We start from the raw sequence: 23823 nt of genomic DNA on the forward strand, positions 1-23823 counted from the left end.
TCTCTCCTGTGAGCTAAACTATTAGTATTAGTAAAGTTCTCTGAAGCCAGAGAAGTGGATCATAAGCCTCAACATCATGGTGCTCTCTCAGTGTACTGCTGCTGTTCTCTTTTGTCCTTTCTTAATTTAGGTTACATACTATTGACCACTGAGAAAAATGTTCATTTAATTACCTCATTTAATTTGACATTCAGACATCTGAGGAACTAAAGATTAGCAGTTCTGTCTGTTCCTTTCTTGAGTGGCTGATAAGGGGATTAAGGAGCATTTATTGTACCAGGTTTAGAAATGGACTTTTTTCTTCAGCTTTGGCAAACAGTTATACATCTGTCCTCACAGGGAGGCAGTGAAGTCTTTCCAGGTACTGTAACATAGGCAGCCATCCTTATATAAGTAGAGTCAGGTAGAAAAACACTCATTAAAGTCCCTAGAAATAGCATTGTTCCCAGAAGGTTCAGCAATATTTGTGCTAGGGAGTGGATGAAGAAAGAGATTAATAATGTTGTCATTAGGCTCCATGTCTTTCCTACAGCTCTGCCAACCTTCCCAGGAAAACTCTAAGAGAGAAGCAGGACACTGTCTACGTGGGAGCTGTGGAATGCCTCAGGATAGTTGTGACTTTATGAGGAAACCAAACTGCTGACTAGTCCCTACCCCATGCTGACCATTTTCCTGAATCAACTTTTTTAACTTTACTTAAGTCACAAGACTATAGATAAAGTAAATGGGAGAAATTTACTGACCTAAACAGACATTTCAAAGTATTAGTTAAGGATCTGATCATTTAAGAGCCTCACTAAAATGATATTGATTCACATTGGTCTACTCATCAAACAATAACTTTTCAGAGAAAGAAAATCTTTAAGGATTGACATAAAAATCCTTGTGCTGTCATTGTGGGGTTATGGAAAGGGAATTTGGAATCTGAATCCCACTTGTGCCACTGACTAGTTGTGTGACCTTGGGCAAATCACTTAACCTTTAATAATAATAGCTAGTATTTATATAGCACTTTAAGGTTTGCCAAGCATCTTACCTATGTAATCTCATTTGATCCTCACAATGACCCTGTGAGATAGTTGCTATGACAGGTGAGGAAATGTTAGGTGGCACAGAGATGTTAGGTGACTTGCCCCCAAGGTCTGAGTCACCTAAAGGTCTGAGTCAGAATTTGAACTCGGGTCTTCCTGACTTCAAGTCCAACACTCTATGTACTGTGCCTCCTTAGCTGAGTTTGAGGAATCTTCATCTATCAAATGAAGGGGGGTGGCTGAGTTCCCATCCAGCTCTAAAAATTCCATGACATTCTCATTTGCTTTCTTGCTTCTTCAGTATTTTATGTAGAAAAGAGGAAAGAAAATCACTGACAGAAAGTGTTTAACCTACCACCTTAAGGAGGGAGGTAAACAGTTTAAGAGATTCCATAAGGATTCCAAGTTCTTGTAAGTGAAGTTTTTTTAAATAGTATCTTATTTTTTCCCCCAATTACATGCCAAAATTAAGTAGTGTTTTGATGAAACAATTGAACTTGGCATGATAATAGCTAGTTGGATATAAGAAGTATTAATGAATGAGAGCCATTTTGTCATACAGCTTAATTTTGATCATGAAGCAGTAGATGATAAACTTTCCTTTTCAAATCTTCCAGAGCTGATTCTGTGGTTCATGTGCAATAGTTTGTTTGGTTTTTGTTTGTTTGTTTGTTTGTTTAGCAGCATTTTAGCTCTAGTGCTTTTCTTAGGACAAATACTGTCAGGTTTATTTCAATATTCAAGTTTCACAGAGCACAATGGAAGACTCCATTACTGAAACTCTTTGATTCTTTCTCCTGTGTACTTAGGTGGCTGAACAGAGATCATCTTTTTTTACAGCCTGATGCTGTTTTTTGCATAAATCTTTTAACAGCATGCCATCAGAATGGCTTTCCCTGCTCTGAGGTGGTATCATAATGAACTGTGGATTTGGAAGTTAGCTTGGCAACCATGTTTCAGGCAAACTTAACCAAAAAAACAAAAACAAAAGCAAAAACAACTCTAACACCTTTGGGTTTAGAAATGGATACCTTGAAGTAAGCCCAGTTTTATTAGTAGTACGAATAACAGATATTTATATAAAATCTTAAAGTTTGCAAACAGCCCTTCAAAGGAGACACTATGGGTATTATAATCTGCTTTTTACACATAAGCAAATGTTATTCTGAACTTTGAAAACACTAACAAATATGCATAGTTACCTTTACAAAGAATAGTGCAAAGTACGGGAGACTATGAATGTCCATTATGAACAGGTTTTTTTTAAAAAATATGACATTCAGTATATTAGTTCCAAAGCTTTTCCACTTAAGTTTCTTTCTGAATTTACTTCTGTTTTGTGCACTTTAAAAAAATGCTTCACTAATGCTCTTATTTTTATGCACTATCATTTACCCTCATCTCTCCTGGCACTCACAATTGTTTGGGGGTTTTTTTTGGCTCCTTTTGGTGAGGCAGTCAGGGTTAAGTGACTTGCCCAGGGTCACACAGCTAGTGTCTGACGCTATATTTGAACTTAGGTCCTCCTGACTCCAAGACCAGAGCTCTATCCACAGTGCCACTTAGCTGCCCCTTAAAATTGGCTACCACTTACAAATTGAAAAAAAAACAAAAAGAAAACAATCCTCCCTTGCAACCAAGCAAAATAACCCCCTGTATTGGCTATGTCTGAAAATGTGTGTCTTACTAGAGGCAAGATTTGAATCCAGTTCTTTCTGACTCCAGATTCAATAAACTATCAACTATTTAAAAATGCCTCCCATTAGAAATATAGTAATGTCACATCTTGGTAATTATTTTAGGGATCTTTTGCTTCTGTTGTATTTTTCCCCCATGTTCTCTCGTCAGGACAACACAGAGTTCCTGGGTACATGAAATGTCTTTCATATTAAGTTCCAGCATTTGGTCTGAATTGACTCCTTGTCTCTCAATTGCATCCATTTTGTCTGCCCTGGAAGCTGGAGTTTTTGTTTTGATTATGCCCTGTCATTCTTTTCATCAGTTTTCTCTAAATGCTCCAGTGGTGAGGTCAGGGGTGGCTGTAATGAGAGGGAGAAATATGGGGGGGGAGATCTGCCTTTGACCTCTTTTTCATTTTCTACCCTTCTTTTTCAGGAATTTCCCTTCTCGAGAAAGGGACTCTTGGTTCTGGGTCAAGTTGAGCAAAGCTGTCACCAGCTGAGAGGTAAGATAAAGTGTCTTATAGCGCAGACACTGACAGGAAAGACACAATTTCCAGTTGTGGTACCTGTCAGTGGCCTGGGGGCACCTTGGAAAGTCAACCCACTTCTGCTGCTGCAGCATTCCCTATAACTGGGCTGTTAGTAAGCTGCTTGACTAGGCGCCCCTAGGGCTCTGTCCCTGTGGTGACTGTGATTCAAGCCAGTAACATAGCAGTCTTCTAAATCTACAGGACTCTCTCACAATCATTTAGTCAGTCAATAAGAAATTATTAAATGTTAACTGTGTCCAAGGCACTGTGGTAAGGTCTGGGGATATAAAGTAAAAAACACAGTCCCTTCTCCCTTGGAAATCAATCTAAGGTGGGAGGGGCACAATATACAACCAGCTAGGGTGTGACTGGTCAAGTCATTTAATTTTTCTTGGCCTCAGTTTCTAATCTGTAAAATGTAGGGGTTGGACTAGCTGGCCTCCCTGGTCTCTTTGAACTCTGAATGGATGATCCTGTGATCTGTGTGTGACCTTAAGCAAATCATCTAGCCTCCCTGGGCCTCAGTCTCCTTATTTTTAAAATGAAGAGGTGAGGTCTCTCCCAGCTCTGTACTGCTGTTGCTATGATCTTTCCTACCCTAGAAGAACTTCTCAGTAGATCAACATGTATTTATTCAATCAATCAATAATAACCAATGACTTTTTATCAAACACCTCCTATGTGCTAGGCATACAAGTACAAAGAATGAAGCAACTTCTACTCATGAGGAGCCTACATTCTAATAAGGGAAACCAGTGCATGTAAAAACAATATACAGAATAAGTGTCAAGTTAATACAAACTTTATCTATGCCAGTGGTTGTATATCTATATCAGTATTAGGGTTCTTACCTTTTTTATGGCATGGACCCCATTGGTGATTGGGTGAAGCCAATAGACTGCTTCCCAGAATATGTTTTTAAATGCAACATACAAGGAATTATAAAAGAAAACCAATTATGTTGAAATTGTTGTTGTTCAGTCATTTTCATTTGTGTCCAGGTCTTCATGACCTCATCTGGGGTTTTCTCGGCCAAGATACTTGAGTGGTTTGCCACTTCTCTAGCTCATTTGAAACTGAAGCAAACATGGTTAAGTGACTTTCCCAAGTCACATAACCAATAAGTATCCAAGGGGAGAACAGGGTATATTTGGGGAAGACTAGTACCTCTTGTGTGAGGGCTGTTAAGCCTTTTTCAGGGCTACATTCCATCTTTGGTGACCACCTGATTCACTCTGGCTCTAAGAAGCTGTAGCATGCACAGTGGTCACACTGTGGTAAACCATTTCAGCAGACAGGCTAAACCAGGTTAAAGGTAACAACACAGGGGTCTCAAATCCTTCAGTGAGATAGAGGAATGTATACCTCAAGCATGTGAGGATTTCCCCCAGCAAAATGGGTGGATGAAAACAGGATTCAGCAGCCCCCAGGGAGTCTGAGCAGCTTTTTTGAAGGACCACACTGTTCATCTCCTGGTGTGAAGAAGGGGCTAGAAAAGGTGCCCTAAAAATTGTCTGTTTCACCCAACACTGGCCTACTTACCACAGCAGGTGGGAATCCCACTGTGCACTCAAGACTAAAAAAATGTGCAAAAAGTTTTTTGAAGATGATTATACTCAGTATTAGTATGTGGGATGTGCACATACTTATAGACAACTAGAAATCTAGTAGACCTGAAAGATGAACAGCTCTTGGTTGCAACAGAACTCAGCAGATATTGCATCCAAATAGTAGCCCTCCATGAAACAAGGCTGGCAAATGAAGGCCAGATTACCAACCTTGGAGCTAGATAGACATTTATCCTAGAGTAGATGAAGTGATGGGGAGAGACGTGAAGCTGGCATAGATTTTACTATCAAAACTAACCTAACCAACAAACTTGCATGCCTACCAAAAGGAGTGAATAGCAGACTCATGACAATGTGATTTCCACTTGTAAAGCGCTATGCCACCATCATCAGTGCCTATGTTTCCACCATGACAAACCCTGATGATGTCAAAGAAAAATGTTATGAAGACCTGGAGACCCTCATCAAAAGAGGACAAGCTTATAATTCTTAGTGACTTTAATGCAAGAGTAGACATGTCAGGGAGTCCTTGGAAAGAATAGGGTTCAAAATAGCAATAGCAATGGTCAATTATATAAGATGTGTGCATCTCATGACCTCATCACCAACACTGTCTTCTGTTATTTAAATGCAATACAACTTTATGGATGCTGACCTCATTGTTGTATATCTATGAAACTTTTGAGAGTATACCAGGCCATGCTAGGAAAGCTTCCATTTGAATTGTCTTAGGAAGATTCTGAAGATCACCTGGCAAGAAAAGATACTGGACACTGAGGTCCCTTCTCAAGCTAAATTGCCACACATTCAAACTCTACTGCAGAGAGTGCAATTCCAATGGGTTGGCCATGATGGCTAAATGCCAAATTTATGTTTGCTTAAAAGACTACTTTATGGAGAATTCATACAAGTCAGGTGCTCACATGATGGTCAGAAGAAGCTATATACAAGGGTACTCTCTAGGTCTCTCTGAAGAACTTTGGAATGGCTTGCATGCCATAGGAGACACTGGCAAACAACTACCTAGCATGGCGTATCTACATCAAAGAAGGTACTGTGATCTATGAGTTAAGCAGAATTTTAGTAGCTCAAAAGAACATTAAATATAAAAATTTGGACATATCTCCGCTCTAGATGTTCATATGAATTATTTGTGCCCTATGGTAGAGCTTTCCCACCTCCTATTGGTCTGATCAGCCATAGCCGGTCACACTGTATCTTGACTCCAACATAGTGATGTCATTTTGTTCTTCTTCCAGAGTGAAGAAAAACCAACCAGAGTGTTTGGGGCTAAATTTAAACTCACGAAGATGAGTCTTCCTGGCATCAGGACCGGCAGTCTATCCACTTTGCCCCCTATATACTGAAATAGTTATCAAAATGTTTAAAAATAAACTTCGGGGACTAGTGGTTAAGAACCCCTGATTGATATCCATTTCTACACAGAGAGTAGTTAAATGCAAGGGAGTTTGAGGAGTCACACTAGAAGATGGGAGTACGGACCAAGGAGGACCAGCAAAGGCTTCCTCCAGTGCAGAGGCACAGTGAAGGCTAACACAGTCCTTCCAATGACCTAGCTGGTTCTCCCCAACATTTTGACTAATCAATAACTGGTGGGAAACATTTTTACCAGGAAGTACTCAGCCCCAGGACCATAACAGCAGAAGGCCACTTAAGGAGTCCAGGCTGAGATCTGGCTGTAGGCTGGTTGGTTCCCCTGTCTGCTACAAACCACAGGCTCTGCTAGGACGCTCCTGCAGACCATACGGAATACTTCACAACCAGATACATTAAGTCCATTTCTAAACCTGTTCAAAGTCTTCAGCATGGGCTTCCTCCCGGGCTCTAAGTGAACTTGCTGAGAAGCTGGAGTTCCCAACACTCAAGCTGCCCCTCCCTCCACCTGTTACTGTGGGAAGTCCAAATCCCGCCCCTTTCTGGGTCCAGCCAATCGGCAGGCCCTACGGGCGGACCACGTGCCAAGCGGGAGGCTCGATGGGGGCGGGGAGCCAGGACAGCCTCCTCAGTCGGTTGTGGAGGCGGCGGTAACGGCTACAGATGCTCAGGGAGAGCGGACTCTCCTCCGTGGGCGGTGGGCTACCGGACACATCCACGACCCCAGAGGATCTCGATGTTCGCCTGGCGAACACGCCGCTCCAGCGGTGAGTGTCGCCGGGTCGACCTTCCCCCGCTGCGGCTGTGGGGGAGGTGGAGGCGCGCCGGGAGCGGGCCCCATCCAGCCCCTTCTTCTCAGCTCCTATCCCCCAGGCTCGGGGTCCCTGGCTGAGCGAGGGTCTCGGCCGGGGGGTTAGCTGTGCGTACCTCCGCGGAATCCTTTGGGAGCTCGTCCCGGGGTGGTCGTCCTCGGCTCGGCCCCGTGCGGAGCTTCCCGGGACGGGACGGGGCAGCCGGTGCGGGACACCGCGGAGGCGACATCGGCCGCCGCTCCGGGCACAGCCGCCCGCCCTCTCCTCCCTCAGCCTCAACCTTCTGGGCCCGAGGCTGGGCGGTCTCCCTACCCCGGGAGTCTCCGGGACCCTAGGCCGGGAGTGTCTCCTGCCCGCCGCTTCTCCGGCCCTCTTTGGTCCGGGACGAGAAGTCGGGGCCCCGGCGCCCGTTGCGGGATTTGGGGTGGGGGGGATGGGGAAAAGGGACTGAGGGGCTTTGGCAGGACTCCGTCGGACAAACCTAACGGATGACTGCGGAGCCTCGTGCGCCCCTGCTTATCTTTCCTCGTGCGTTTTCTGGATGTGGAAGTGACCTGGAACCCCTGCTCCAGCCCCGGGGGCCGTCCTGTTACCTGTCCAGCCTGGGGCGGGAGCGGCTTCTGCAGCACCCCTTTCCTTCCTCCCTTTCTCTCCCTTCTCCCTCCTTTCCTCCCCTTTCTCTCCTTTCCTTACTTTTTCTTTTCTCTCCTTCCCTCCCTTTTCCTTTTTTCCCCTCCTTCCTTTCTTCCTCCTTTCTCTCTTTTACCCTTTCCTTTCTTCCTTCCTCCTCACGTCCCTTTCTTCCCATCCTTTCCTTCCCCTTTCTTTTCTCCTTGCTTCTCCCCCTCCTTTCCTCCTTTCTTCCGCTCCCCCTTCTTCCTTTCTTCTTTCCCTTTTCCGTCTCTTCCTTCCTCCTTCCTTCCTTCCTTCTCCCTTACACACCTTCCTTCCTACTTTCCTCTTTCTTCCGTTTCTCTCTCCCTCCCTTCTCCTTTCTTTCCTTCCTCTGCCCCTTCCTTTCCAACTTCTTCCCTGTCCCCCTCTTTCTGCCCACCCCCCCACCCCCGGGTCCTCCTGTTTGTGTTTCCTGAAGCCCGTTTGCTGCTCTCCCAGCTCCGCTTCCTTTCTGGGCTGCACAATGAGTTCTTTCGCAGCTTGGCGGCGGTTGTGAGTGAGGCGGGAGCCCCTGGCCGCCCACCCACCCACCGGCCCGCTTGTTAGAAATTAGAGAGATTCCGAATTAGGGGGAGTCGTGGGGCGGGGCCCAGAAACTTCCTCCCGGGAAAAACGTGAGCAGCTCCCGGGGCCCTGCCGGGAGTGGTGGGTGGCGGGGCACGGGAGAGCCCTAGTCTGCTTTGAAAATCGTTTTCGAAGAGCCGGTTTGGTCATGGTGAACTGAAAAGTCACTTTGGCGTGCCTCCTACCCTGGACCTCAACGTTCTGGGGCTGTGCATTTTGGATTATTTTATGTTTGGGAGGAAGTGGGGGGGGGAGAAAGACAGCTAGAGATGGGCCTTCCCCAAAAAGACTTTTAAGACTATCTTGCGTATCTCATGTAGTAAGAATCCCCTACCTCGTCGCAAAAATGTGCTGAAAGAGATTTCTGAAATAACAGGCACATTGTTTTCCTTGTTTTTTTTCCTGAGGAAGAAATATTGAGATGGAAGTGTAGAGATGTCGATATAGGGCCATTTTACAACTTCGGTTAAACAGTGCATTTCTTAAATTGGAAATAATTCCATCCTAAAGTGCCTGGGGTTAGGTGGGTTTTTTTTTGGGGGGGGTTGAAGGGTAGAAATACTGTGACCCAAGCCATAGCTAGACAGCTGTAGGAAAGGATCAGAGCTGAAAAGGACTTGAGACTGTCTACTTAGTTTTACTGGGGGGTGAAGGTGGGGCACTGAGGGGTTTAAGTGATTTACATAAACTGTTATACTGTTAGTATCAAAATTGGGATTTGGATCATTGGATCATAGAGCCTAGTGTAGTGTCCAGAGCACTGGATTTGGACTCTGAGGGCCTAGGTTCAAACCTTGGCTTTCTGCAACTACTCTCTGTTTGAGTGACCTTGGTTAAGTCGGTCTCTCCTGGCCCCACCATAGTTTTCTCCTCTGAGAGAGTGAGTAGGCTGGGCTGAAGTCTCTTGTAGCTTAAAATCCTACGATTGCAGTTCTATAATAAGGCATTTTTGCATCTGTACTACATTCAATCAATCAACAAACATTTAGGAAGCACTTAATTCTGTGCCCAGGTACTTTGCTAAACTGGGGCTACCAAGAAAGGCAAAAACAGTCTCAGCTCTCTAGGAGCATGAGTTCTAATGAGGGAGACAGCATGTAAATAGAGAAGTAACAGATGTTTGATTTAGAAGTTAAAATATTACAGAAAAGGCAGTAGTAATATTTTGGTTAGCTATGGGGGATAGGGGTTGAAAAGGGTTCCATTCAAATTTGGGGAGAGTTGCACAAATATTTTTTGTTATCTGCACAGTTCAAGCTGTGAAAGTGCTGGCTACCATTTCTGTATTTTTTTTTAGGCAATTGGGGTTAAGTGACTTGCCCAGGGTCACACAGCTAGTAAGTGTCAAGTGTTTGGTCTGAGGCTGGATTTGAACTCAGGTCCTCCTGACTTCAGGGCCGGTGCTCTATCCACTGCGCCACCTACCTGCCCCCATTTCTGTATTTTTTAATAGAATTTTATGTAATTTATATAATTTACAAATACTTTGAAGTGATAGAAGAGTCAGAATAAAATTATGTACCGGTTTAACGTGGAAATATTTTTATAATTGTAATTTCCTGTGGAAACTCAATTTTCAGTTAAGAAACTGCACCGGTATGAATATTCATATAGAAAAGTATATCAAGTCCCAAGTTTTTCAGTCTTCATCTTAGTTTGCTGTTAAGGCCAGGTGCCAGGAGAAAGCTGGATTGAAGACCATATCTGACATTAGTAACAGTGACCCTAGTGAGTAAGTCCTGCTCTGCGCCAGGTGTTATCCTAAGCCCAAGGGATAGAAAGAGAAAAATGAAATGGTCCCTGCCCTCAAGGAGATTCTATTCTAATGGGGGAGACAACCTATACATATATGAGTATTTATAGGATATGGACAGAATGAATCCAAGGTAGTTTAGGGAAGGAGGGCACTACCATTGAGGGCATCAGAAAAGACCTCATGTCGAAGGTGGCACTTGAGCAGAGCTTTGAAGGAAGGCAGGGCTTTCAAGAGGTGGAGGTAAGGTGGGAGCATATTTCAGGCCTGGGGAACAGGCAGTGCAAAAGCACCAGAAATGGAGGGCTGTTTGAGCAACAATCAGAAGGTCATCTTGGCTTGGAGTAGAGGAGTGACATGGTAGACCTGAGCTTTAGGAAAATCACTTTGGTGGCTGTGTGGAAGATGGATTAGAGTGAGGAGAGAGTTGAGGCAGAAGGACCAAAGAGGAGGTGAGAGGTGATGAGAACTTGACCTAGAGTGGTGAGAAGGGGAGGTTAGGCCATAGAGATGTGATAGGAACAAGATTTGGCAACTGATGGAGTTACATAGGGTGGAGGAAAGAGGATTAGGTCCAATTCCCTTTTCAGTTTGGGGTCTGTGTTGTATTATCTACATCAGAGTGAGAAATAGCTTTCATGAGCATATCTCTCCCAGTTTTATTCCTTGCCCAATGTTTATTATCTGGGAGCCTTTAAATAGCATTATTTTCTTTCAAGGAACTTTCAGTCATTTTGATGAATGAATGGTAAAACTTCCTTACTTAGAACTGTGCTAAATGCTGGAGATAAAAATACAGACAAGGCAGGCAATCCTGTACTCGAGGAGTTTACCTTTTAATGGAGGGAAGCCAACCCATAAAGAGAGCCTAAAAGCTGAGAGTAGGATTTGAGTATTCCTAGTTTAGAAATGGCTAGCAAGTGACTGAACTGGTAAACAGCCCAGCATCATAGCTCTAGAATGAGAATGAGGATGATGGCCAATGCTACAATGGCCTTGGTTCAGGTAGAGATCAATAGAAAGATGTTGTACACAAAAGGAAAGTTTGCGTAGAGATCCATTGTTATTACTGTGCTCTCAGTTGCCTTTTTTGGATATTAATAAAGCGTGAGATTTTTCTCATGTTTTTGGTACCTTCTTTTTCAGCCACTTTGTATATATCAGTCCCTCAACACCCTCAAACTTGTGTTGCCTCTAGCATGAATCTCTTGTCTGTTTACTGGTCCAACTCTGGTTGCTTTTCTCATTTTTGTTCTCTTTAGGGGCATTTCTGTTTCCCAGTAAGCATATCCGAGATTGTTATCCTGTGGTCTAAGTGTGAGAGTTAATAATGATTTTGATGGAGAAAACTATTTTAAGCAAATTAATGCTCCCATAAAATTTAGATAAATTTCATTGGAACAATTTTGCATGATTTTCATTTTATAATATAGATCCAAAATAAAGACTCTTCATTTTGGAAAGATGAAATCTGAAGGGAGGAATGTGATATATTTTTTATTTGGGCAACATGGGGTGAACATGGATACACTCACCAATTTAGGCAATAGCAGATTTAAGGGCATTCCTTGGCTCTAAAGGGGGTAAACTTTGGGATAAACACATTTTACTGTAGATAAACTTAGAAAACTTTCTATCCCCCCGAAGTTGTATAGGCTAAAGATAAAAATGTTTAAGAGCAATTTAAACAAATTGATTACTTACAGATAGATATTATGGAAAAAATAGGGTCACTTTAAAGGTCATCATTGAGGCTTGAGGTGATGCCCTGAAAGGCAACCATTCCTTCTCCCAAAATATTTTCTTGTTTTCAGAAATAAAATGCTGAAACTTAAATAGCATTTATTATGTTTCCATGTACACATTATACCTAGTAATTGTCTTCTTTTCTCTTTAAGGATTTCCGGTTTTCTGTTACCAGACGGACATTAGCTGAAAGGATTTCAGAAGCACTGCAACAATTGGGATTATGCAGCAGAATGATGGAAACAACAAACACTGTTTATCATTTGCCTGATTCTCTCTATGAAATCTTGTTGCTCTTCCTTATCCTGGAAACTGGGGAATGGGGCACTGTACCAAGAGCAACTCTTTGAGCAGCACAAATTCCAACCCAAATTGCTGTAACAGCCCCATTATTGATCTGGAATACATCAAGCAGTTGGTCAGTGATGTCAGGAGGTTAGCAGAGTTGTTGCTCCGTTTGAAAGCAGCTATCCTCTCAGAAGGTGTGTAGCAGCTAGTTTTATTCTGTCTTAGCATCCCAGGAATAGAAAACCAAATCTGTGTGACTAGTTAGGCTTATGTGTATCTAGGGCTGTTAGTAACAGAATTTCACTTCAGTTACTGACTGGTGTATTGCTATTTTTTTTAATATGATTGATGTTTGTTTATATGAAGTGACAGTTGTGACTTTTAGGTGCTGTCCTGCCTGATGCAAGCACAGTGTGATGTCTTTCCCAACTGTACCTAGTCTAACACATCACTGATAGCTGGTGAATCTAAGCAAGGTGAAAGAGAACAGTACTCAGCCTTCAGATTTGCCAGTTTGAGACAAAAAATTTGATGGCTTTGCAGTTTAACCTTTTCAAGTTAATCTTAACTCTATTCCTTGGTATTTAATAGAATACTGTTTTTATAATTCAGAAGTGCATTATTGACATTTTAGCTTAGATTCAGTTTCCTGTAGTGTTAAAAGTTCTCCAAGACCATCAAATTTGAATTACTTTCTTCTTACCAAATTAGGCTTATTTCAGTTAAATTCTTACATCGTCTATTATATTATATCAAGGTTTCAGTCTTTGACACAGAAGAATAGAAATGAGTCTTAAGGTTCAACCCAGGAAATTTGTCTTGGGGGAATATTAATATCTTCCTCTGTTAAGGATTTTGCAAGGAAAATATACTCCTATAAGTAATCAGCAAGCATTTATCAGGTCCCTAGAATGTGCTAGGCATTGCTGTGGAGTAAAATACAAAGATAAAAATGAAACCACTGCAGCTCGCAAAGGGGCTTACTCATTGGCAAAGGCACATAGCATAAGAAGTTTACAAGTATAGATGACATAATTTTGAAGAAACAGCACTGTGAACTGGGGAATCGGGAAAAGCTTCAAGCAGAACATGTTGTTTAGCAGAGCACTGAAAGAAACAAAAGGTTCTAAAAGCCAGAGGTGAGGAGAGTGATCCTTCCAGGCATGGGGAGAGCCAGTTGAATGGCATGTTGTATGTGAGGAACAGTGGGAAGGCCAGTTTGAGTGGATTGTAGAGTGTAGTAATGGGAGGCTAGGAGGGAAAGGCAGGAGCTCGGTTGTACACAGGACTTTCAAAGACAAGTGGGCATTTTCATCTCCTCCTACAGGCAATAGGGAGCCACTGAAGTCAGAGAATAGAGGAGTGACATAGTTAGATGTGTACTTTAAGAAAATCATCTCAGCAGCTATGTAGAGGATGGATTGGAGCAAAAAAAAAGACTTGATGAAGGAGGTCATTTAGAAGGTCCTTTGAGACAGACCAGGTGAGAAATGTTGAGGACCTGAATTAGGGAGATGGGCAGGAGAGAAGAGAGAAGAGGATGACTATGAGAGATCATGGGATGACAATGGACAAGATTTGGCAAATGATTGGATGTATGGGATGAGAAGAGTAAGGAGTCAAGGACAGTGCCCATGGTACCTTTTGAATTTGAGATATCGGTGGATCATCTGGTTTAGAATGTGCAGTGGGCAGTTGGAGATGGGTGACTGGAACTTAGGAAATACTAGGACAGGATATAGAGATTTGGGAGTTGCCTACATTTATTATTGTTGTTTCAGTTGTTTCTGAGACTTCATGACTTAACTCTATTTGGGATTTTCTTGGCCGGGATACTGGAGTGGTTTGCCATTTCCTTCTCTAGCTGATTTAATAGATGAGGCAAACAAGGTTAAATGACTTGCCCAGGGTTACACAACTAGGAAGTGGTTTAGGTTTGTTTTGAACTCGGGTCCTCCTGAGTCTAGGCCTGGCACTCTTTCTGGTGCACCACCTAGCTGCCCAGTTATCTACACAGGGATGATAATTGAACCCTTAAGAATTAATCAGGTCAACCGGTGAAAGATTGTAAAGAGAGAATAGATGGCCCTGAATAGGGCCATGGGGTCACAGCCACACTTAGGGGTCATATGTTGGTGACTGTGAAGGTACATTCAGAGAGGCAGGAGGATAACCAGGGCATGGCAGTGTCACTAAAATGAGGAGGAAAAGGGTGGTCAACAGCCTCAGATGCCACAGAAGAGTCAGTAAGTATGAAGATGGAGGAAAGGTGGTCAGATGTGACAGTTAAGGCTGGATCTCTAGCTGATAAATTACTCTTAGATTCCTGATTGGGTGAGAAATCAGGGGAAGATGAGCCTCAGAGGAGGAAGCCTTGCTGAGTGTTGGGGGCAAAGGGAAAATCTTGAAGGCACAAGAAGTGTTCCTCTGTCCAGAACCAGTGTGCCATGGAATTAAGACAACAGTGGCCATGGATGCTGTGTTTTATGAGGCGAGCCAGGATCTCTGAGAGTGCTGGAAAGAGAGAGGGATAGATGAAGAAAGTGGGACTTATGTCTGTTGTCTTTTTTTATGTGTAGGTAGTAAATTCTCCTGAAATGAGGGACTAAATCTGAACCATGTGATTGGCTAGTGACTATTATCTTGCTGCTTAACTCATCCTTTCACTTTAATTCTTCTTTTGCCCCAAGTTTAATGGTAATGAAAATTAAAACTAAATGACATAAACTTGATAACTGAAAACAAAAGCAGAGGGCTTAGCTTTTAGCTAATTTATTTCTTCAGTTTGTATTGGAAGGGATCTTTAAAGAGCATGTCAGCCAACTCTCTCATTTTATATAGTAGTTGTTGTTTGTCCTTCATTCTGGAAGAGGACCATGACATATATTAGTAACTGAGGCCCAGTTAGAGTGAATTGTCCAGAGTCACACAGTAAACAGCAGAGATGGAATTTGAACCCAGGTCCTCTGACTCCAAATCCAGTGCCTCTTCTGCTCCACCACACTTTTAGAATGTTCACCAAAAATGATAAAAACCAAACTACCTGAGGTAGTAAAATGTTAAAAGGTTCTTTATGGATATGAGTTGTTGATATAGACATTTGTTTTTTTGGAATAAACCAGGGGTGGGGAACCTGTAGCCTTGAGGCCTCATGTGGCCCTCTAGATTTTCAAGTTCAGCCCTTTGACTGAATCCAAACGTCACAGAACAAAATGATTTGTTCTGTGATGTATGGTTTCAAGGGGCTGCACTTGAGGATCTAGAGGTTCCCAACCCATGGAATAAACCATCTGCAGAGAAGTTTATCTTCTGTTGATGCTTTTTGCAAAAGGAGTACAAGATAGATGTTAACTTTCTCATTTTTTTATTTTTAAGCTTTTATTTAGTATATTAGTTTTCCGAAGTTACGTGTAAAAACAGTTTTTAACATTAGTGTTTAAAACTTTGAGTTTCAAATTCTCTTCCTTCCTCTCTCCCTCTCCCTCCCTTACCCCATTGAGAAGGCAAGCAGTTTGATATAGGTTATACATGTGTGTTCATGCAAATATTCATGCAAAAATGTTAGTCATGTTGTGAAAAAAACATAGAGAAGGAAAAATCTCAAGAAAAATAAAGTTTAAAAAAAATATGCTTCAATCTGTATTTAGACACCATCAGTTCTTTCTCTAGGGATGGATAGCATTTTTTATCCTAAGTTCTTCAGAGTTGTCTTGGATCATTGTATTGCTGAGTCATTCATGGCTGATCATCTTACAATATTGCTGTTACTTCGTACACAATACACTTCCCTTTGCATCAGCCCATGCAAGTCTTTCCAGCTTTTTCTGAGAGCATCCTGCTCCATTATTTGGCATAGTACAATAGTATTCCATCATAATCACATACCACAACTTGTTCAGCCATTCCTCAATTGATGGGCATCCCCCTCAACTTCTAATTCTTTACGCCCAGAAAAAGAGATGCTATAAATATTTTTGTACATATATGTCCTTTTTCTTTTTGTTTTTTACCTCTTTTGGAATACAGACCTAGTAGTGGTATTGTTGATTCAAAGGGTATGCATGGTTTTATAGCTCTTTGGGTATAGTTCCAGATTATTCTGCAGAATGGTTGAATCAGTTCACAGCTCCACCAACAGTACATTAAAGTTTTATTTTTCTCATGTTCTTTCCCATTGTTTTTAATAGCTTAACTTGGAAATATCATTGTGATTGGCCAAATGGCAACGTTGTCCATCATTTATTGTGCCTTGGAATATGCTTGACCCAGATGACAGGAAATGTCGATTGGCAGAATCTCTGAAGTTAGAGTTGAAAGAGACTTTGAAAGGCTTTTTGTCTAAGTCTCTTTGAAAATCAAGAGACTTGAGGTGCAGAGGGTACTACTAAGGGACACTCTTTTGATTCCTAAGCTCAAGGCTTTGTCCTGTACCAGTAGGACACTTTGTCAGATTACTTTCCGTCATTCTGTTTTGTTTTTTTTTTAAAGCAATTGGGCTTAAGTGACTTGCCCAGGGTCACACAGCTAGTAAGTGTCAAGTGTTTGGTCTGAGGCTGGATTTGAACTCAGGCCCTTCTGACGTCAGGGCCAGTACTCTATCCACTGAGCCACCTAGCTGCCCCTCTGACCTTCTTTCTGCAGGAGACAGGTTAGCACAAGAATTATTCTTAGATGTATTTGTTGTGTTGGGATTTTAATACTTTATTAACTTTCATATGAAGTAAAACTTACTTGAATCTAAGGTCTTAAATTTTAGTTAATATTCATCAGATGTAAGAGAAGAGGGTATGTGTAAGCTTGTTAATTTTTCATTGAGGACATATTTGTTCTGTTCTTTGTTTCCTGCCTGCATCCTTTACCCTCAGTGGCTCATTTTACAAATAAAAAATGCTGGTAATTTGAAACTAGTTGATGCACTTTTAATCACTAAAAGTTTTTTTTAAAGTGGTTTTAATTCTTTGATAGTCCAGAAAATAGGATGGGAAAAGATAGGTGGTTCTAATGGAAGTGGAGATAAAAATGTAATAAATAGAAGCTAGCAAGAGGAGACCATTCCAGGAGATAAAAGTATTAGAGTTTAGAAATATGTTTAGTGCCTGAAATTTGATTAAAAACTCCTAAGGGTACTGTGCAATATACAAGGAGGCCTTTTCTCTAAATCTTAATGCTTGGTTGCATTTCTGAGAAGTAGGACTCACTGATAGATTCCCTGAAATTTGTGACAGGTAAGTTTAGAAGAAATAAAAACTTGGTAACCCATTATCAGTGAAGCTGTTGGTTGGAGTTTATCAACATAAAAACTATTAGCTATTCCTGTTACTTTTGACTATTAAAAGTTTTGTTTTTGTTTTTTAGTGCCTTTCCAATGAAAATATGAGATGTGTGTACCATTAATGAATAATTTTCTTGGCAAAAACTGAATTATCTTCAAGGCCATGGGGTTCAGGACATCTTGTGATGAGATCCCATGGGGCTTTTACTTGATAGGGCATTTCATTTAATACAGTATGTATTTTATACTCAGAATAGACAGTATCACCTTCTGAATGATGAGAAAAAAATTTTTTTGAATGTGAATTTAGGATTCGCCTTGATGTTTTTCAATTTACAGTGTCCTTCAGAACCCTTCCCTACCTCACAGTATTATTGTGAGCATCAGATGAGATGATGACTGAAGTGCTTTGAAAATTAAAAGTAATATGTAAATATCAGGTGGTATGTTTGATTTCTAGCCCCATCAACCTAGCATATGTACCATTTGAGTTTGGGGATATCATCTAATAATAATCTGTGGTTTCAGATCCGATCTTAATAGTGATGTGGCTATCTCTGAATTAGGGCCAAAAAATAATCATGAAAGGGTACTTTAATGTTTTGTTCTCCTGTCAGGGAGTAGAGAGCAGTAGAGTGTCACCTCCTTATGTTTTATCTTTTTCCTCCACCCTTTATAGAAAAGATGCCCTCATTTTCACAGTGTTAGTTACTTTTCCATTTTGTTTGAAATCTTTTAATCATTTAGTCTGAAGATGATCAGATAATTGTCAATTTATAATGTCATCAAAATAGTCTCTTGAATATATTCTTTAAGGTATTTGCCTTTATTACTCATCATAATTTTAGGTATTTAGGGTTTAGTTTAGAGTTAATGTTGACTCATGTTGATAAGGGTCTCCATATAGATTAATATGCCAGAGACTTGATTTGCATTCAGATTTTCTTTGTACTGAGCCAGGCTCCCAGAGATAACAGGGGTTCTTGTGTTTTGTTTAAAAACATTGCTTAAGGATGACTTCAGAGAAACCTGGAGAGACTCCCATGAACTGATACAGAGTAAAGTTAGTAGAAGCAGGAGAACATTGTACAAAGTAACAGTATTATTGTAAGGCGAACTGTTTAGGTATTCAGAGTGAATGACAACTATTCTTAGGAATATAATAATCTAAGAAAATTCTAAATGTCTCATGACGAAAGATGCTATGCACCTCCAGAGAGAGAACTGATTGTGTCTGAATACAAACCCAAGCATATTTTTCACTTTTTTTTTTGTTCGAGGTTTCTTCCACAAAACAATATGGAAATCTTTTAATGATTGGATGTGTGTGTGTGTGTGTGTGTGTGTGTGTGTGTGTGTCTGTCTGTCTGTCTGTCTGTCTTAGTCTTAGATTGCTTACCATTTCAGGCAGGGGAGAGAGGAGGGAAGGAAAGATAGCATTTCGAACTCAAAACTTAAAAAAAGACAACTAATGTTAAAAAAAATTTTATACGTAATTGGGGGGTGTAAATAAAACATTTTTAAAAATTAAAATATTGCTTATAGACTCTATTTCTCCATAAACTGACTCCACATTTGATGGAAATCATCTTCTGCCATTTGGAAAAATATATTGCTTTCATTGGGGAGCCTGAGAGAAACCCAGGGGACCAGACTTAGCAATTGTACTTCTGTAACATCTAGCATGGAAGCAAATTCAAGAGAATTGAACTTTAGAACTATGGATTTGCAGTTTAGTTAGATAGTCCTTCCGTTATACACACACACACCCCATACCTATATCTGCTTAAAATATATGGATCAAACACCCTTCTTGGGTCTGAGTGAATTAGATTTCACTCATGTAAGAAATCATAATGTAGTGGAAAGAGTGCTTGTAGACTGGAGTCAGACCTGGCTTCTAGTCCCTGTTTTTTATTCACAAACAATATGACTTTGAGGAAATTATCCAACTGCTATTTGGGGCCTCAGTTTTCTCATCTGTGAAACAAGGGTGTTGGACTAGGTGTAACATATTCTGTGATAATTCATATTTTTGTTCAGATTGTGAAATTAGACATTTTAGTGAATATTTCATATTCAGCAGGTAAAATTATTGCTCTTAGTAAAGATTTATTTGCCAAATACACATAATAAATATTGAATATTTGATATAGCTTAGGAAATTTTTCTGTTTTTTAGCTAGCACGTTTTTTGATACATATTTTTATGGTGGTAGCTTTTGTCAACAGTGTTGGTAGAACCCTGACATGGAATATGTTTCTTAGGATTAAAAAGTGTTGGTAAACTTATTTCTAAATATTTAGGTGTTCTTTTGTGCTGATTTCTTTCAAGGATATGTTGCACATGTTAACTGTAGTAGACTATTTTAGTTGACTCCAATTTTTAAAATTTATAAACTAAAGGTAGATGAATTATTGTGGTAGGTTAGAGTATAGACCCTGTTCCTTGTTAGGAAATGGTTATATAGAAATTCTTACTTTCTTATCCTTCTCATTGTTGCCAGGCTTATTTCCCTTTTGAGTGGGTAAAGTGCTTTTGTAAATATCAAAATGGACTGTAAGTATGAGCTATTCCTTGCATTTATCTACTTCTCCCTTCTACTTCTGGGAGCAAAGATGGCAGAGTAAGAAGTAAGTCACTCTCACCTTCCCTCATTGACCTCTGAAAAGCCCAGAAAATATCGACCCAGGAGAAACTCTGAGCCAGCAAAAAGACAGGGCACAGTAGTCTTGTGCCCCAGAAAGCTTGGGGGGTTAACAAGAAAGGCCTTTCTTGCTCTGGAGAAAGGGGAGGTGTACAGGATTGGAGACGTCCCAGCAAGTTCCACCTCAGCATACCAGGGGGAGATCTTGAGACCCACGTTGGTGAAACAGGCAAGTGCCAACATCAGGACCCCCAAGAGCCTCAATACATGAAGAGGAACTGGAACACCAGCTCGGAAAACGACCATGGGTAATGTCATTCTCCAGCAGTGAAATCACCTGGTACCTTAACCAAAACTCTGGGAAGCACAACTCCAGAAGGAAATCTCCAGGCTGATGGAAACTCACCAGCAGCAAAACGTCCCCTGTGCAAGGCCCTGGGGACCACTCGCCAAACATTCAAGTGCAAGGCCTTGGTGAGCAGGAAAAGAAGCTTGGGTGAGTGCCCCCTTTGCTCTAGCAGGAGAACTCAGCAGTTTTGTTTGGTTTTGTTTGTTTGCTTTTTGTAAAAAGTCAGAAAACAGGCAAACACCATAAACAAAAAGCAGAAATGGAAAATGACCATAAATTCTTATTTTTGGGGAAAGGAAGATCAAGGCACAAATTCAGAAGAGGACAACATTGTTAATACACCCACATATGAAACCTCAGAGGGGAATATGAACTGTTCTCAAGTCTAAAAAGCCTTCTTGGAAGAGCTCAAGAAGGATTTTAAAAGTCAAATAAGAGAGGAGAAAAGTTTCAAAAAAAATGAGAAGTATGCAAGAGAGTCAATAGCTTGGAAAAGGAAGGACACAAATTAACTGTAGAAAACAGGTGCTTAAAAAGTAGAATTAGCCAAATGGAAAAGGAGGCACAAAAACTCAATGAAGAGAAGAACTCCTTAAAAAGTAAAATGGGCCAAATGGAAAAGGAATATAGTAACTAAATTCCAAAAGTACCAGATCACAGAGAAAATACTGCAAGCAGCCAGAAAGAAAACCACAATCAGGATTATGCAGGACCTTGCAGCTTCTTCATTAAAAGATGGGAGGGGTGTGGAATACAATATTCCATAAGGCAAAGGAGCTTGGATTACAACCAAGGAACAACTACCCAGCAAAACTGAGCATAATCTTTCAGGGGAGGAGATGGATATTCAATGAAATAGGGGACGTCCAAACCTTCCTGATGAAAAGACCAGAAAGCAACAGAAAATTTGACCTTCAAATACAAGACTCAAGAGAAGTATAAAAAGGTAAACAGGAAAGAAAAAAACAACAACATCATCATATTATCAATAAGGGCAAACTGTTTACATCCTTACAAGGGAAGATGATACTTGTAACTCTTCCTTTTTCCTCTTTCTTTTTTTTTTTGGTGAGGCAATTGGGGTTAAGTGACTTACCCAGGGTCAGACAGCTAGTAAGTGTCAACTGTCTGGTCTCAGACCAGATTTGAACTCAGGTCCTCCTAACTCCAGGGCCGGTGCTCTATCCACCTTGCCACCTAGCTGCCCCCTTTTTTTTCTTTTTAAAAAAAAGATTGGGTTTCCCCATCTTGCCCTGGCTGCCGTTGCTTGAGCAGCCGCAAGGGCTGTGCCCTTTCTCATGAGAAAGAATAAAGACCTTTTCTGATCTCTGATTCAGACTCCAAACTCTTAATTTTGGTGGTCACTGTCCCACACAAAGCCTAAGTTAGTAATTGGATGGGAAAGTACCTAGGAATAGTGGGTGACATAGGTTGGGTTCCCCCCCCCCAGAGGAAGCAAGAAATAGTGGTGGATACAGGGGTGGATTTGTAATCAGGAAGACCTGGGTTCAAATCTCATCTCTGACACTGGCCCAGTCACTTAGGCAAATGACTTAAACTTCTCTGATCACAATCTATTGGCTTTTCACCTATCCCTCTCACATGGGATAGGGTGGGACATAGACTGGTCCTGTGTCTTTGAGATTGAGTTCCCTCCAAGAGCATCTGGAGCAAGGCACCAGGGGCTCCTTTCGAGCATGCTTGGTTGAGTTTGCTAGATTGAAGAGGGTCCAAGACATCTCAGTCAAGAAGTAGGGAGTCTCCTACCATGGGAAAGTAAAAGGGTAGGGCATAGGCTAGTCCTGTTGAGTCTGTGGAGTTGAAGGTTCTAAGTGATCTGAGGCAGGAAACTAGCTGTTCCTGACACTTGTAACTCTTAAGAACTGTAATGTCATTATGACATTTAAAAGGAAGTATACTTAGACAGAGGGTGTGGGTTTAAGTTAACTTTGATGTGATGGTAAAAAAAAAGTGGAGAAAAGGGATTGTACTGGGAGAAGAAGAAAGGGGGAGGCAGACAAGGATAAATTGCATCGCGTGAAAAGGCACAAAAACCAAATACAGTAGAGGGAAGGAAGGAAGAGAGATGAGCATTGTTTGAACCTTACTCTCATCACATTTGGTTCAAAGAGGGAATAACATAATCAAGTATAGAAGTCTATAGGAAGTAGAAAAGGTAAACAGAAAAGAAAAGGGAGGGGGCTAATAGAAGGGAGGGCAGAGTGAAGGAGACTGGTTGAAACCAACTGCTGAGGAGGGAAAGGGGAAAAAGGACAGAAAAATTCATAAACGAGGGGGGAGGGTAATAGGATAGAGAGGAAGATGCAGATAGTAATCACAACTGTGAATGTGAATGGGATAAACACTCCCATAAAACGAGAAACAGCAGAGTGGATTAAGAACCATAAACCTACAATATGTTGTTTACAGGAAACACATTTGATGCAGAGGGTTACACATAGAGTAAAGGTAAAAGGCTGGAACAGAATATGTTATGCTTCACCTGAAGTAAAAAAACAGGGGTAGCAATCCTGATCTCAGACAATGCAAAAGCAAAAATCTAATTAAAAGAGATAAGGAAGGAAACTACATCCTGCTAAAAGGTAGCATAGATAATGAAGTAATATCATTGCTAAACATATATGCACCAAATGGTATAACAGCCAGATTCTTAAAGGAGAAGTTAAGAGCGATACAGGAAGAAATAGACAGCAAAACTATAGTAGTGAGGGACTTCAACCTCCTCCTCTCTGAACTAGGTAAAACTAACCACCAAATAAACCAAGAAGTTAAGGAGATCAGTAGAATCTTAGAAAAGTTAAGTATGGTTGACCTCTGGAGAAAACTGAATGGGGACAGAAAGGAATATACCTTTTTCTATGTGATATGTGGCACCTACACAAAAACTGACCATGTGATAGGGCATAAAAACTTCACAATCTAGTGCAGAAAGGCAGAAGTATTAAATGCATCCTTTTCAGATCATGATGCAATAAAAATTACATGTAATAAAGGGCCGTGGAAAGATAGACTAAAAATTAATTGGAAACTTAATAATCTAATCCTAAAGAATGAGTGGGTCAAACAACAAATCATAGAAACAATAACTTCATCCAAGAGAATGACAATAATGTGACAACATACCAAAACTTATGGGATGCAGCGAAAGCAGTGCTTAGGGGAAGTTTTATATCTCTAAATGCTTATATGATAAAATAGAGAAAGAAGAAATCAATGAATTGGGTAGGCAACTAACAAAGCTAGAAAAAGAACAAATTGAAAATCCCCAATTAAATACCAAATTAGAAATTCTGAAAACCAAAAGAGAGATTAATACATTTGAAATTAAGAAAACTATTGAACTAATAAAACTAAGAGCTGGTTTTATGAAAAAAATAATAAAATAGATAAACCTTTGTTTAATTTGATTTAAAAAAAAGAAGAAAACCAAATTACCAGCATCAAAAATGAAAAGGGTGAATTCACCACCAATGAAGAGGAAATCAGAACA

At 40.9% G+C, this 23823-nt stretch overlaps 1 long non-coding RNA gene across 2 annotated transcripts in view; it reads left to right on the forward strand.

Annotated features, from left to right (window-relative positions):
* Window positions 1-6028: 6028 nt before the first annotated feature.
* Window positions 6029-23823, forward strand: part of LOC144457528 (uncharacterized) — a 51065-nt gene continuing 33270 nt past the window's right edge. The window contains exons 1-2 of one of the 2 annotated variants that reach the window (XR_013486894.1): window positions 6029-6973; window positions 11909-18849. This is a non-coding gene — a long non-coding RNA (uncharacterized LOC144457528). Of the gene's footprint in view, window positions 6974-11908; window positions 18850-23823 lie in introns of those variants that run through there. The other variant, XR_013486895.1, reaches the window with a different exon arrangement.

This window comes from Phascolarctos cinereus, unplaced genomic scaffold (genome assembly GCF_003287225.1).
Source record: "Phascolarctos cinereus isolate Bilbo 61053 unplaced genomic scaffold, phaCin_HiC Scaffold_5;HRSCAF=322, whole genome shotgun sequence".
Lineage (NCBI taxonomy): Eukaryota > Metazoa > Chordata > Mammalia > Diprotodontia > Phascolarctidae > Phascolarctos > Phascolarctos cinereus.